The sequence below is a fragment of the Pongo abelii genome, chromosome 3, assembly GCF_028885655.2.
Source record: "Pongo abelii isolate AG06213 chromosome 3, NHGRI_mPonAbe1-v2.0_pri, whole genome shotgun sequence".
Lineage (NCBI taxonomy): Eukaryota > Metazoa > Chordata > Mammalia > Primates > Hominidae > Pongo > Pongo abelii.
In genome coordinates this window covers 30,382,501-30,397,343 of record NC_071988.2, presented here as the reverse complement: position 1 = coordinate 30,397,343, position 14,843 = coordinate 30,382,501, and the positions used below count along the sequence as shown (strand labels likewise).

Here is a 14,843-nt window from a genome sequence, read left to right as displayed (position 1 = left end):
TTCATTTTCCTTATTTATTTGTGGGATGTGGAACGATACAACAATTACCTCAAAAAATCAGATATGTACAGAAAATTGATCAAAGAAGCATTAACTGTGATTTATTAGTATTCTAACATTTTAGAAACAAATAAACAAATAAGAAGCTGGTATGAAGAAAGATGACTGTTTTGTGAATCTCCTGCTTTTTCCTGGAGAGTACAGGAAAGTATAGGCTCTAAAATTATACTTAAGATGTGAATCAAAACCTTTCATATAGGGTTTTATGTAAGTCTTCCAACCAGCTTACCAACTGGATTATATTCTCTCCATTTTATAAGTGAGAAAACTGAGCCCTGGGGAGATTTAGTTATTTACGGTTACACAGCTAACAACTGGAGAGTAAAATGTGTGTGTGGGTGTGTGTGTGTGTATGTAAACTTATGTGGCAGTCACAATGTTTACTAAAATACCACTCCCCTGCTAACAGGATCTTAATTTTCTCAAGCCATCAAGCAGAAGTTATTTTATCTTACAGAAAGTGGGGCTAAACCTCTTCATTTAGGAAGTGGTCATTATCTATTTCTCCTGAAAGTGATAAAGAAGAAATCTGCTAAGAGTTTTTGTGGAAAGATAATTTTACAAAGGGAAACCTGCATGAGAAGTTCTCTTACTGCTGTAGCTTATATCCCTGTCTTAGAAGGAGGTCTTGTTATCTGGAGCTGTGGCAGCCTTCTTGTAAGCTTGAGGCAGCAAACCTAACCTAAAAGGCCAAAATGGGATCGGAGGATTGTGGAGCAGAAAGATGGAATCATCCTGGGATCTTTATGCTGCTGCTGAATAGCTGAACCATTATTATCAATAGTTCACCACCAAACTAATTGTTGCATGGAAGAAAACATATTTTTCATGGTACTTTTAATGGCAAAAGCCACAATTACATTTGCACCAACCTAATATTTTTTAATATTACTTACAACTGAATGTGATCAATGATATAATCTTAAAAGACAAGGGTTAGGAATATTTGCAAGCCTAGCCATTTTTTTCTTAGTGATTTATCAAAGAACAAAGGATGAGCTGTTCTATAGTCACAATACTAAAGTTTATTATCTTTTCCTGTATAATAAGTAGTCTGACAACTTCCTTTCTCTGCCTGTATTGATAGCTGTCAAAATAGTATTATCAGAAATATCTTACCCACGAGTATTTTTACTTTTCTAATTTTTTTTATTTTTAATCTTACCAATAAGACCTAATTTTTAAAAATTATTTTCAGCAGTTAATAATATATTGGCTACCTTTCCAAAACTGATATTTTGGATGCAGATATCCCTTGTATTTTTGAGGCAGGCTTATTCAAATTACATGTTAAAAAATACAATGAGGAACCATTTTGCCTTTAACACATACTATACTTTAATGTGCCAAAAGGAAAACCTGGTGCTTACTTCAGTAATTTTGGATTCCAATGGGACAATATGTACAGAAACAAGAAAAAAAACCCATAGAGAATTTCAGAACCTCTCAGAAATCAACAAGAAGGTACATTTATGAATGCCAGTAATATAACAAATAGCGAAAGCTATTTATAAAAAGAGTATTAAAAATGCAGAACTATGAACAATAATATGACATTAAAGAAACAGAAAAATATCAGAGAAGTAATAGTGTATAGAAAATATTTAGAAAACATCTACAGTTTGCCTGATATGATGTCAAAAACCTTTCATATAGGGTTTTATGTAAGTCTTCCAACCAGCCTACCAACTTGGATTATATTCTTTCCATTTTCCAAGTGAGAAAACTGAGCCCTGGGGAGATTTAGTTGTTTACAGTTACACAGCTAACAATTGTAGACAGAATTGATTCACATCTTAAGTATAATTTTAAAGCCTGTACTTCAACAACTATATGATAATGTCTTTCAGTAAATATATTAATAAAACAGCATATATTCCTATACAGATCACAACCGCATTTTATCTAGCATACATTTATATATTCATCTGTGTCCAAAATTCTATTCTTTGAAATGCTTCAGAGATTTTAGAACTAAAGTCAAATGTTACAATTTGAGTTTTCATGTAGACACAAAATGTTGTCATTATACATATTAGCCAAGCTGTTTTCAGCAAGTAACCATTTTCATTTCTATTTCTCAATTAATGTTAATCACAGTGATTATGTTGTTTACAGTATACAAGAAATAACAAGAAAAACCAGTTGAGATTAAAACAGCCAAAACAAGACTCAGAGTAGATACAAATACCTGAATTGTAAATAATTTGAATCAGATCATACACCGAATAGAGAGCAAACTTATTTAGATATCCAAGAACTAGCAGAATTTTCAATTAAAATGGTATAGTATAGTATTTATCTCTTGATATTTATGCTTTGATGTTATTTCTTCCCTTAATGTACCTTTGCATTATTCTGAAAGAATGTACCAATCTAAGAAAATGATATGATTTTTGTCTAACAGACATTCAGGTTGATTTCTACCAGCAATACCGTCTGTCTGTTCTGGGATGTAATGCAGGATAATGAACACCACATGTCTAACCTTCAGTGGCCAAAGAGGTGACTCTCTGCCAGTGTTTGGTAGCAAAAGGCAAAAGGCAACTGAGAAAAATTTTACAGCCTAAGGGAAACATAAGCCCCTACCTACACTTATCAAAATGTCCTTCCATGTTTAGAGTCAATTGGAAGAAATTAATAAAATCTCTAGGCCAGGTGCAGTGGCTCAAGCCTGAAATCCCAGCACTTTGGGGGGCCGAGGCGGGCAGATCACGAGATCAGGAGATTGAGACCATCCTGGCTAACACGGTGAAACCACGTCTCTTCTAAAAATACAAAAAATTAGCCAGGTGTGGTGGCGGGCACCTGTAGTCCCAGCTACTCAGGAGGCTGAGGCAGGAGAATGGCATGAACCCAGGAGGCGGAGCTTACAGTGAGTGAGCCAAGATCGCACCACTGCACTCCAGCCTGGGTGACAGAGCGAGACTCCTTCTCAAAATAAATAAATAAATAAATAAAAATAAACAACTCTACATTCAAAAAATGTGACTATATATTAAAGCTCACATTGTTCAATTCGTTCCCACATCATTTTCAACCCTTATGAACCCACCCGGCAAGAATACAACATATATGCAGCCCAGGACTTCAGGCTGATTATAAAGGACTGTTTCCTTGCACAATAGCATGGGTTGGCAAAGCAAACAAAAAGACAACAGCTTGTCTTCTAAAATTTGGTGTTTTGTGCTTCATAGATATTTTGCACTGATTTTGATTTGCTTAATATATTGCTTTAAAATATTATCTTAATTACTGAATGTTTTGGCCCCTTAAACTTTGCACCTGAGGTAAGCACCCCACTTTCACCAACAAAATCCCAGTCCTAATCTCTCTGATCTATTTTAATTTTATTTGCCAACAGTCATAGTACAGTCAGACATGACCAAAGAACATTCTCTGTAATAAAGACCCTTAAGGACACATTGTGGTATGGCTTTTGGAGAGTTGCAGAAAAAAAACCAAATCAATAAAAATAAATAAATAAAAAGAAGTCGTATCAAGCAATTTCCTAAACCAAGGGTTTTCTTAGAAAATGGAATAATAAGGCCAGGCGTGGTGGCTCACACCTGTAATCCCAGCACTTTGGAAGGCCGAGGTGGGCGGATCATGAGGTCAGGAGATCGAGACCATCCTGCCTAACACACTGAAACCCCATCTCTACTAAAAATACAAAAAAAGTTAGCTGGGGGTGGTGGCGGGCGCCTATAGTCCCAGCTACTTGGGAGGCTGAGGCAGGAGAATCGCTTGAACCCAGGAGGCAGAGGTTGCAGTGAGCCAGGATCGTGCCACTGCACTCCAGCCTGGGTGACAGATCGAGACTCCGTCTCAAAAAAAAAAAAAAAAGAAAGAAAGAAAATGGAATAATATGGAGAGAGAGAAGATAATTGCCTTACCTATCTTCATGAGCTTAGAAACAGCATACAGGTGGAGGTGAAAAGCCATTTCATGCTTCCTCTTTTGTAAGAAGCTAAGACATTTTCTAAAAGTAAACAAGATTTGACTACTAGAGAGTAAAGATTAAAAAATTGTATGAAAATGATCATATCCAAATATGTGTTTTCTTTTCCAAAGTGGTCATCATATTTATTTACTAATTCCTATGAAGTTCTGATAAATATTTTGGAATACATTCCTTTGACTCACTCTCAGAGCCAGATGATGAGCCATAGGAGGGAAGCAGTCTTCTTACGTTAGAGGCAGAACATACTTTGTCTGAAATACTTTTGCCAATTGAAGTGCCTATCACTTACATGAAATTAATTTGGCCTATTGCTAGAAACCAAGTCTACTTGCTAAGGATGGCCATATGCCAAAATTAATCGAATTTCAATAATTTGGGCAAGCTTCAAAGATATTGCAAAAGTAGAAATTAGAGAAGAACTGAATATATGATTTTTGAAATAAATGAATAGCAGCCAAATTTTCAGAAACTAGTTCACATTTGTCTATAAATGCACTAACAAGTTTGACAAAATGTAAGTTGAATTATTTTATCTTTATACCTCATAAGTGATTTGCAGTTAATGCCCTCCAACGAGCTACAGATTAGTAATTATGCTGGTTTTCTATAGAAAGATTATAAACTAAACCAATAAAAAAACAAAAACATCAATATATATATATAGTCACATCTAGTCAATCATAATTCTCAAACATTTCTTCTCAGTAAGTTCAAATCAGCATGCAGGTAAAAGGTGTATCTTCCATCATTAGAACATACTGTGGTTTCATTAAGTTGAGCACCAGGCAGGGTAGTTGGATTGTACCTGGGTCCACATTGTCAAAAATACATATTCCTAAATACAATCATGTGCCTACATTCTGAGAAGTGTGTTCTTAGGCAATTTTGTCATTGTGCAAACATGATAACGTGTACTACATAAACCTTGATGGTATAGCCTACTACACACCTAGGCTATATGATATAGCCTGTTGCTCCTGGGCTACAAATCGGTATAGCAAGTTACTACGCTGAACACTGTAGGCAATGTAACAGAATTTGTGTATCTAAACATTTCTAGACATAGAAGATGTACAGTAAAAACATGATGGAAAAGATTTTAAAAAGTACCCCTGCATAGGGCACTTACCATGAATGGGGCTTGCAGGACAGGAAGTTGCTCTGGGTGAGTCAGTAGGTGAGTGGCGGATGAGTGTGAAGGCCTAGGCCATTACTGTACATTACTGTGGACTTTATATACACTGTACTCTTAGGCTACACTAAATTTATTTTAAAAGATTTTTCTTGGCCGGGTGTGGTGAGATTACACGTGTAATTTCAGCACTTTGGGAGGCCGAGGCAGGCAGATCACTTGAGGTCAGGAGTTCAAGGCCGGCCTGACCAACATGGTGAAACCCCATCTGTACTAAGAATACAAAAAATTAGCTGGGTATGGTGGTGTGTATCTGTAGTCCCAGCTACTCAGGAGGCTGAGGCAGGAGAATCGATTGAACCCTGGAGGTGGAGGTGACAGTGAGCCAAAGTCACACCACTGCACTCCAGCCTGGGGGACAGAGCAAGGCTCCATCTCAAAATATATATATATATCTATTTTTTTCTTTATTCTATAATAATCTGCTTATTGTAACTTTTTTACTTCCTAAACTTTTTACTTTAAAACTTTTTGAATCTATTGTAATAACACAGCTTTAAAAAGAACAAAGCTAGAGACATCATGCTACTTGACTTTATACTACAGGGCTACAGTAACCAAAATGACATGGTACTGGTACAAGAACAGACACATAGACCAGTGGAACAGAATGGAGATCTCAGAAATAAGACTACACACCTACAACCATCTGATCTTTGACAAACCTGACAAAAACCAGCAATGGGGAACAAATTCTCTATTTAGTAAATGATGCTGGGAGACCTGGCTAGCCATATGCAGAAAATTGAAACTGGACCCCTTCCATGCACCATACACAAAACTCAAGATGGATCAAGGACTTAAATATAAAACCCAAAACTATGAAAACCCTAGAAGAAAATCTAGGCAATACCATTCAGGACATAGGCATAGGCAAATATTTCATGATGAAGATGCCAAAAGCAATCGCAACAAAAGCAAAAATTGATAGATGGGATCTAATGAAACTAAAGAGCTTCTGCACACCAAAAGAAACTATCAACAGAGTAAACAGACAACCCACAGAATAAGAGAACATTTTTGCAATCTATGCATCTGACAAAGGTCTAATATCCAGCATCTACAAGGAGCTTAATAAGATTTACGAAAGCAAAACAACCCCATTAAAAGTGGGCAAAGGACATGAACAGACACTTCTCAAAAGAAGACATATATGTGGCCAATAAATATCACTGAGCATTTGAGAAATGCAAATCAAAACCACAATGAAATACCATCTTGCCCCAGTCAGAATGGCGATTATTAAAAAATCAGAAAACAACAGATTCTGGTGAAGTTGTAAAGAAAAAAAAGAATGCTCTTACACTGTTGGTACAGTGTAAATTAATTCAACCATTGTGGAAAACAGTGTGGCAATTCCTCAAAGATCTAGAGGCAGAAATACCATTTGACCCAGCAATCCCATTGCTGGGTATATATCCAAAGAAATAGAAATCTTTTTATTATAAAGACACAGGCATGTGTATACTCATTTCAGGACTATTCACAATAGTAAAGACATGGAATCAACCCAAATGCCCACCAATGATTGACTAGATAAAGAAAATATAGTACATATGCACAATAGAATACTATGCAGCCATAGAAAGGAATAAGATCATGTCCTTTGCAGGGACATGGATGGAGCTGGAGGCCATTTTCCATATCAAACTAACACAGGAACAGAAAACCAAATACCACATGTTCTCACTTGTAAGTGGGAGCAAAATGGTGAGAACATATGGACATATGGTGGGGGAGCAACACACAATGGGGCCTTTCACAGAGTGGAGAGTGAGGGGAGGGGGAGGATTGGAAAGAATAGCTAGTGGATGCTGGGCTTAATACCTGGCTGATGAGGTGATCTGTGCAGCAAACCACCATGGCAGACATTTACCTATGTACAAACCTGCACATCCTGCACATGTGTCCCTGAACTTAAAATAAAAGTTGGAAGTAGAAAAGAAAAGAAAAAGAAAGTGAAAGCCAGCTCTGGGAACAGAAACAAACAAAAAATAACACTTAGCTTAAAACACAAACACATTGTACATTTGTACAAAAAATATTTTCCTTCTTCATATCCTTATTCTATAAGCTTTTTCTATATTTAAATTTATTTTTTACTTTGTAAACTGTTTTGCTAAAAACTAGGACACAAACACACACAAAAACACCTAGGTTTTTGCTAAAACCTAGGCCCACACAGGATCAAGATCATAAGTATCACTGCCTTCCACCTCCACATCTTGTCCCACTGAAAGGTCTTCATGAGTAACACTCATGGAGCTGTCATCTCCTAAGACAACAATGCTTACTTCTGTAATACTTCCTGAAGGACCTGCCTGAGGCTGTTTTACAGTTAACTTATTTTTTTAATAAGTAAAAGGAGTACACTCTAAAAAAGTATAGTATAGTAAATACATAAACCAATAATGTTAGATAGTTGTTTATTATCATTATTAAATGTATGTACTACCTATAATTGTATGCACGATACTTTTAAAAGACTGGCAGGATTGACCTGGCGTGGTAGCTCATGCCTGTAATCCCAGCATTTTTGGGGCCGTGGTGGGCAGATCACCTGAGATCAGGAGTTCAAGACCAGCCTGGCCAACATGGTGAAACCCCGTCTCCACAAAAATACAAAAATTAGCCAGGCCTGATGGCAGGTGCCTATAATCCCAGCTACTCAGGAGGCTGAGGCAGAAGAATTGCTCGAACCCGGTAGGCACGGATTGCAGTAAGCCAAGATCGTGCCATTGCACTCCAGCCTGGTCAACAGAGCGAGACTCTGTCTCATTAAAAAAAAAAAAAAAGACGCAGCATAGTAGGTTTATTTATACCAGTATCACCATAAACATGTCTGTAATGTGTTCTGCTATGATCTTAGAACAGCTGTGACATCACCAGGCGACAGAAATTTTTCAGCTCCGATATAATCTTATGGGACCACTGTGGTATAGAAAATGTAGTTATGTGATGTATGACTGTACTAGAAACCACTGAATATGGTGATCAGTTCACACTGTGGGACATACGTAGAACTAAAGCCAAGTAATGGAAAAGTAACTTTATATTCTAGTTTCATGCTAATTCTGGAACTTTTTTTTTATTGAGTGAAATATTGAATAAAGTAAGCTGCACCATTTAAAAGGTATTTTCTGCCCCTCCTGTGTATGCATGTGTGTGAGGGGAGTGTTATTTCATAATTTAATTATTATAAGTAAAAGGCAACTATAATGCAACTTCACTATAATTAATTGAAGAGTGATGTCTTATTTGATAATTACATGAGAATTTATTCCTTTGATACGAAGCAAAATGTTTATCTCTCTGTGTGTTAACTAGGTGTTCTACGAGCGGTGCTAAAAGAAGAAAAATAAGGTTTAAGCTGGAATTTGTCGCATGTATTAGAAAATCTGAATTAAAACCCTTGGTCTACAGCTTTTTACTGGTGTGACTCAGTAATTATATAACATTATAAATTGTCGCTTACTCATCTGAAAAATAAAGGTGAAATAGTAAGAATTAAGTGCAACTGTACACACGTATACACACAAAAAGAGAGAGAGAGAGGTTTAGCATCCCAAATCCCAAAATACGAAATCTGAAATGTTCTAAAATCTGAAACTGTTTGAGCACTAACAGGATACTCAGGGGAAATGCTCATGGGAGTATTTCACATTTCAGGTTTTGGATTTGGGGTGCTTAATTAGTAAATATATAATGCAAATATTCCACAATCCAAAAAAATCCAAAATCAGAAATACGCTAGTCCCATTCATATCAATATCAGATCTGTGTGTGGGTGGGTGGAGGGGGTGGGTGTGTGTGGGGGGGGGATGTGTGGGTGTTGGGGATGTGTGTGTGGGTGGATGGGTGTGTGAGTGTGTGTGGGGGTGTGTGGCTGTTTGTGTGTGTATTTTTAAAGTATTACAATTGCTATTTTTGTTTAAAATAAATATGAATTCAGTATACTAATTTGAATTTATAAATATATATATTACACAATGTTTGAAAGTGATCTATAAGTAATTCACTGTAGCATAATAAAGACACACATATATATGTATCTAATTTTTACCTGAAAAACCTCATTGGATATATGGAATTCACCTTCACTGTGGGTAGCATATAATCACAGGTTTACTGACTAACATCAAATCACAAAATGAAATCAGGAAATGTAGCCCATGCTTCATATTACCAAGTTAATTTTTCCATGGTGTTTTTATTCACTTTTTCTCCCATTCTTTGTTTCCACACATACGTTTGTGTGTGCAATATTTTTTTAAACTGAATCCAGAACTGAAATCAATGAATATTAGTAAACAGTGATTCTTTAAATAGCAAGCAGACCTGTACCTTCTCAAAGTTCCAGATCTGACTTTTTAAGCAATTGTGGCAGCATCACTTATATGTAACAATAAAGAACATAACATAATTACTCAAGGTTCAGAATCATTGCCAGCGTATTAGTCAATCGGCGCTACTTAGCTGCTGTAGGAGAAAAGGAAGATATTGATTACAGGACGTCTACCTTCAGTTGCTTTTATTACATCTGTTATGAAAGAGGCCCTTTCTAACCTTCACTTATTCATCTCTTAATGGCATAAGAGTCTTTACTTGCAACTCCAAATACCTAGAATGGCTTCTCTGTTCTGATCAAGCTCTGACCTCTTGAATTTGTCCCCAGTAATCAAATGGGTACCTAAGGCCCTGGCCGATGGTTCAGGCTGAACTACTTAAAGTTCCTTTCTTTGGAATTTAGAATTAAAAATAAGAGATTCCAGTCTCAGCTGGGGTTAGTTTCTTGAGCTGGAGGCATGTCAAAGCACATGATGAGCCACGTGGCTCCGTATGAACTGGATAGCAGGGAAAGCTGGTCTGCAGGGAGACAAGGAAGCAGGTGCCCAGGAAGACACAAAGAAAAGAGAGGGGCGGGGATGAGGCACAAATGGGGAAGGGGAAAGGACAGAGAGAGAGAGAGAGAGAGAGAAAGAGATTTCCAAATTCCGTAAGGCTCCCAATTTCCTGTTGCAATACCTGCCTTCCTTTGATTTCCAAAAAAACACATCTGTGTCCTTGGGACAAATTCTCTTTTGTAGCTTAATCTAGCACATGCTGGTGTTTACTATTTGCAACAAAAATGTTCTCATTTATGCAAACAGCTGCCTTCGGATTGACAGCTCTCATCAAGTGAATGGATGTGTCCAAAGCAGAGAAGACACTTAAGTAAATGGTTTAAAAACCTGTGATTGCTCATACATCGGCTCTCATTGATATCCAAATATTTCTGGGATTAAGAGGCACATTCCAGTCCAAAACAGCCCTGGGGAACAAAGCGCATTCTCCAACCAACCCAGGGTTGCAAATATCAAGACCGTGAAGTTTCTTGGGGCGGTAGGTATGCTGGGTGATTTTTACAAGACTAAAGATGATGAGCCTGTTTATATACATTTCCTGAACGTTTTTGGCTCTTCAGGGAATGTCTAATATAAAAAATCAAAACAATCTCTTGCTCCATAAACAGAGTTGAAAGAATGTATTTTATTAAATTCCAATCCTGGGTGAGCTAAGAAAAAAAATCACATCAAAATTAAAAGCTGAATAGGTTTCATAAGAGAAAATATATACAATAAAAATATTTGTAATTAGGTATTTTATCAATTAGAAAACTAAAAACAAAGCTGCATTCCTGACATACCCCATGAGCATTTAGTCTTTAATAATCAGAGAGATTGACAGAAGTGTTATGATATTTTCAAGAACGCTATTTTGAAAAAGGCAATGTTAAAATGATGTTTGGTTCCTAACCTAAGTAGCTAAATCTAGAGGGGAATATAAATTCTCTCTGGGAAATGCCATACAGTTAAAAGTAGAAAACTTCAAAAGTCCAGAGGAAAGACATGGAGTTTTTAATATAGAGGTTGATTAGAAATGTAAGAACTCATAAGTGTTTCTCAAAAGGACAAAGAATGGAGAAATTTATAAGGAAATCGTTCCTAGTCAGGTCAGAAGCCTAGTGAATTGAGTGCTGGCACACCTGGAGGCTTCAGGTGTTCTAGCTGCTTGTTAGAAGAAAGTAATCAGGCCGGCTGTGGTGGCTCATACCTGTAATAACAGCACTTTGGGAGGCTGAGGGCAGGTGGATCACATGAGGTCAGGAGTTTGAGGCCAGCCTGGCCAACATGGTGAAACTCCATCTCTACTAAAAATACAAAAAATTAGCCAGGCAAGGTGGTGGTGCCTGTAGTCCCAGCTACTCAGGAGGTTAAGGCATGAGAATCGCTTGAACCTGAGAGGCAGATGTTGCAGTGAGTTGAGATCCTGCCACTGCCTTCCAGCCTGGGTAACAGAGTGAGACTCTGTCTCAAAAAAAAAAAAAAAAAAAAAAAGGAAAGAAGAAGAAGAAAGGAATCAGTTGCTTCATCTTAAAGGTGTCTTCATCTCAGAAGTAGTATAATTAAGGAGGGAAAGAGCAATGAGACTTGGCCAAAGTGATCATGTAGGAAAAAAATTGAATTTCAAATGAGAGTGTAGGAGTAAGTTAAGGTGAAGCGAAGACCCAGTAAAAGTGCTACCAATGGACAAAGCTATAATAATTTGAGCAACGAAATAATTAAAACAATATTGAATTATAACCCAAAGTATAAAATAAATATCCGTGAACCCATACTAATATGAATAAATAATTGAATAAATAAATACATAAATAAATAAGAAAGAAAAGAACAATCTCCCATGCAGATGAATCCCAAATAATTTACATACTCTACTCAAAATGGTAGGGCACAATCACTCTTTCCTTAATTGTAAACTGTGCTCAGGCCAGGCACAGTGGCTTACACCTGTAATCCCAACACTTTGGGAGGCCAAGGTGGGCAGATCACGAGGTCATGAGTTCAAGACCAGCCTTGCCAACATGGTGAAACCCTGTCTCTATTAAAAGTACAAAAATCAGCCGGGCATGGTGGTGCACACCTGTAGTCCCAGCTACTCGGGAGGCTGAGGTAGAAGAATCGCTTGAACCTGGGAAGTGGAGTTTGCAGTGAGCCGAGATTGTGCCACTGCACTCCAGCCTGGGCAACAGAGTGGGACTCCATCTCAAAAAAAACCAACTGTGCTCGATATTTGCTTCAAAAAAGTGCAATACGGAAAGGAAGAAAAAGAGGAACTTTGCAATAGAGAAACCTGACAAACATTGCATTAGCCAGGTGAGTTGGGTCAACGTCCACAGTGAAGCCTGCTGATGGTATGCATTCCTGAGAGGACAGGATGAAAATGGAAGTTCCCCTCTGTGATATTCCTTTGAAAACACATAACTCCAGTCTAATCATGAGAAAAACATCAGGCAAATAACAATCGATGGGCATTCTACAAAAGACCTGACCAGACGAGCTCACAATTTCTGGATAATTAAAAACAAAGCATGTCCAAGATATTTTCACTGCCAAAAGACCCTAAGAAGACACTATGACTAAATGAAGCTTGGTGTCCTGGAACAGAAAAAGGACATTAGGGTAAACATTTAGAAAATCTGAATAAAGTATGGATTTTAATTAATAGCAATTGTGAGGGTTAATTTTAGGTTTCCACATGGCTGGATTAAAGGATACTTAGATAGCTGGCAAAGACTTATTTTTGGGTGTGTTTCCAGAGAATATTAGCAAGTGATTTGGTGGACTAGGTGAGGAAGATCTACCCTCAGTGCGGACAGGTATCATCCAATCAACTAGGGGCCCAGGTAGAACAAAAAGGCAGAGGAAAGTTTTGATGGTTAATATTGAGTGTCAACTTGATTGGATTAAAGGAGGCAAAGTACTGTTCCTGGGTGTGTCTGTGTTGCAGAGGACATTAACATTTGAGTCAGTGGACTGGGAGAGGCAGACCCACCCTCAATCTGGGTGGGCACCATCTAATCAGCTGCCAGCATGGCTAGACTAAAGCAGGCAGGAGAAGATGGAAGTGGAGACTTGCTGAGTCTTCCAGCCTTCACCTTTCTCCAGTGCTGGATGCTTCCTGCCCTGGAATATCAGACGCCAAATTCTTCAGCTTTTGGATGCTTGGACTTACACCAGTTGTTTGCCAGGGGCTCTCAGACCTTCGGCAACAGACTGAAGGCTGCACTGTCTACTTCCCTACTTTCGAGGTTTTGGAACTTTAACTGAACCAACAATGGCTTCCTTGGTCAACTTGCAGACGGCCTATTGTGGGACTTCACCTTGTGATCGTGCGAGTCAATTTTCCTTAATAAACTTCCTTTCACATATGCATCTGTCCTATTAGTTCTGTCCCTCTAGAGAACTGACTAATACAAAAGGTGAATTCACTCTCTTCTCTCTCTTCTGGAACTAGATGACCTTCTTCTCCTGCCCTTAGACATCAGGACCCCAGGTTCTAAATAAATAAATTTAGTTATATATCTATGTAGCCGATTTCGCAGTGCATCTATATTATTTAATTAACCATGACAAATGCATCATACTAATTAATAAAAGATGGTAATAATGGGGGAAATGGGTATGGGAAACAAAGAAACTCTCTGTACCATCTTCGCAATTTGTCTGTAAACCTAGAAATATTCTAAAATAAAAAGATTTATTTAAGGCCGGGTGCAGTGACTCATGCCTGTAATCCCAGCACTTTGGGAGGCCGAGGTGGGCGGATCACTTGAGGTCAGAAGTTCAAGACCAACCTGGCCAACGTGGGGAAACCCCGTCTCTACTAAAAATAAAAAAGTTAGCCAGGGGTGATGGCAGGTGCCTGTAATTCCATCTATGTGGGAGGCTGAGGCAGGAGAATTGTTTGAACCTGAGAGGCAGATGTTGCAGTGAGCTGAGATCGCGCACCACTGCACTCTAGCCTGGGTGACAGGGAGAGACTCCATCTCAAAAACAAACAAACAAACAAACAAAAGTGTATTTAAAAAATTACAAAACAGTAGGAGATAACCTTCCTGAAAGCAAGAAGGCTGTTGTATATACCCTTCTATCCCTTTATAGCAATATTTAGCAGTCTCCAGAATGTATTGGTATTTAGACAAATGGGTTGAACAAATGAATAAATGCAGGAAAATATATACCAATTATCAAGGCAACACTGGATTTGAAGTGATCAATTATTCTGGGGAGTTTCAGCAAAGGTTTTATAAAATACCCAGTAATTTATTATAGTAATTAGTATGTGTGAGGTCGACTCCAGAAAAAGCAGCATACATACTAAAACCATGTACATGTGTTGTTTCTTTTGTCTCTTTTTCATATTAAGATGGCATCATAGTACATGAATAGTTAACGCTCCCAACTTGTCTCAAACTTGCCACCTGTTGCTACTATGGTCCAGATACAATGCCCTCAACTTGATTTTTAAATAGGCCAATTTCCTTCTTGCTTCAAGATTCCAGTCTAGTATATTATCTCTACAGCTACACTGCTTTTCTCCCTCCCACCGTTACCTGATCAATTCTCATTTAGTCTTTGTCTTAGACCATTTTGTGTTACTATAACAGAATACCACAGACTGGGTAATTTAGAAAGAAAAGAAATTTATTTCTCGTAGTTCCAGAGTATAGGAAATCCAGTATCAAGATGCCAGCATCTGGCAAGGGCCTTCTTATTGCCTCATCCATCCCCTGGCAGAAGCATA

The 14,843-nt window shown here is 37.9% G+C and overlaps 1 long non-coding RNA gene across 1 annotated transcript in view; it reads right to left on the bottom strand.

The window, feature by feature from the left end:
* Positions 1–9,435, bottom strand: part of LOC134761264 (uncharacterized) — a 41,872-nt gene extending 32,437 nt beyond the window's left edge. The window contains exons 1-2 of the long non-coding RNA XR_010139653.1: positions 9,280–9,435; positions 3,957–4,042 (exon numbers count right to left, since the gene is read on the bottom strand). This is a non-coding gene — a long non-coding RNA (uncharacterized LOC134761264). The remainder of the gene's footprint in view (positions 1–3,956; positions 4,043–9,279) is intronic.
* Positions 9,436–14,843: the final 5,408 nt, after the last annotated feature.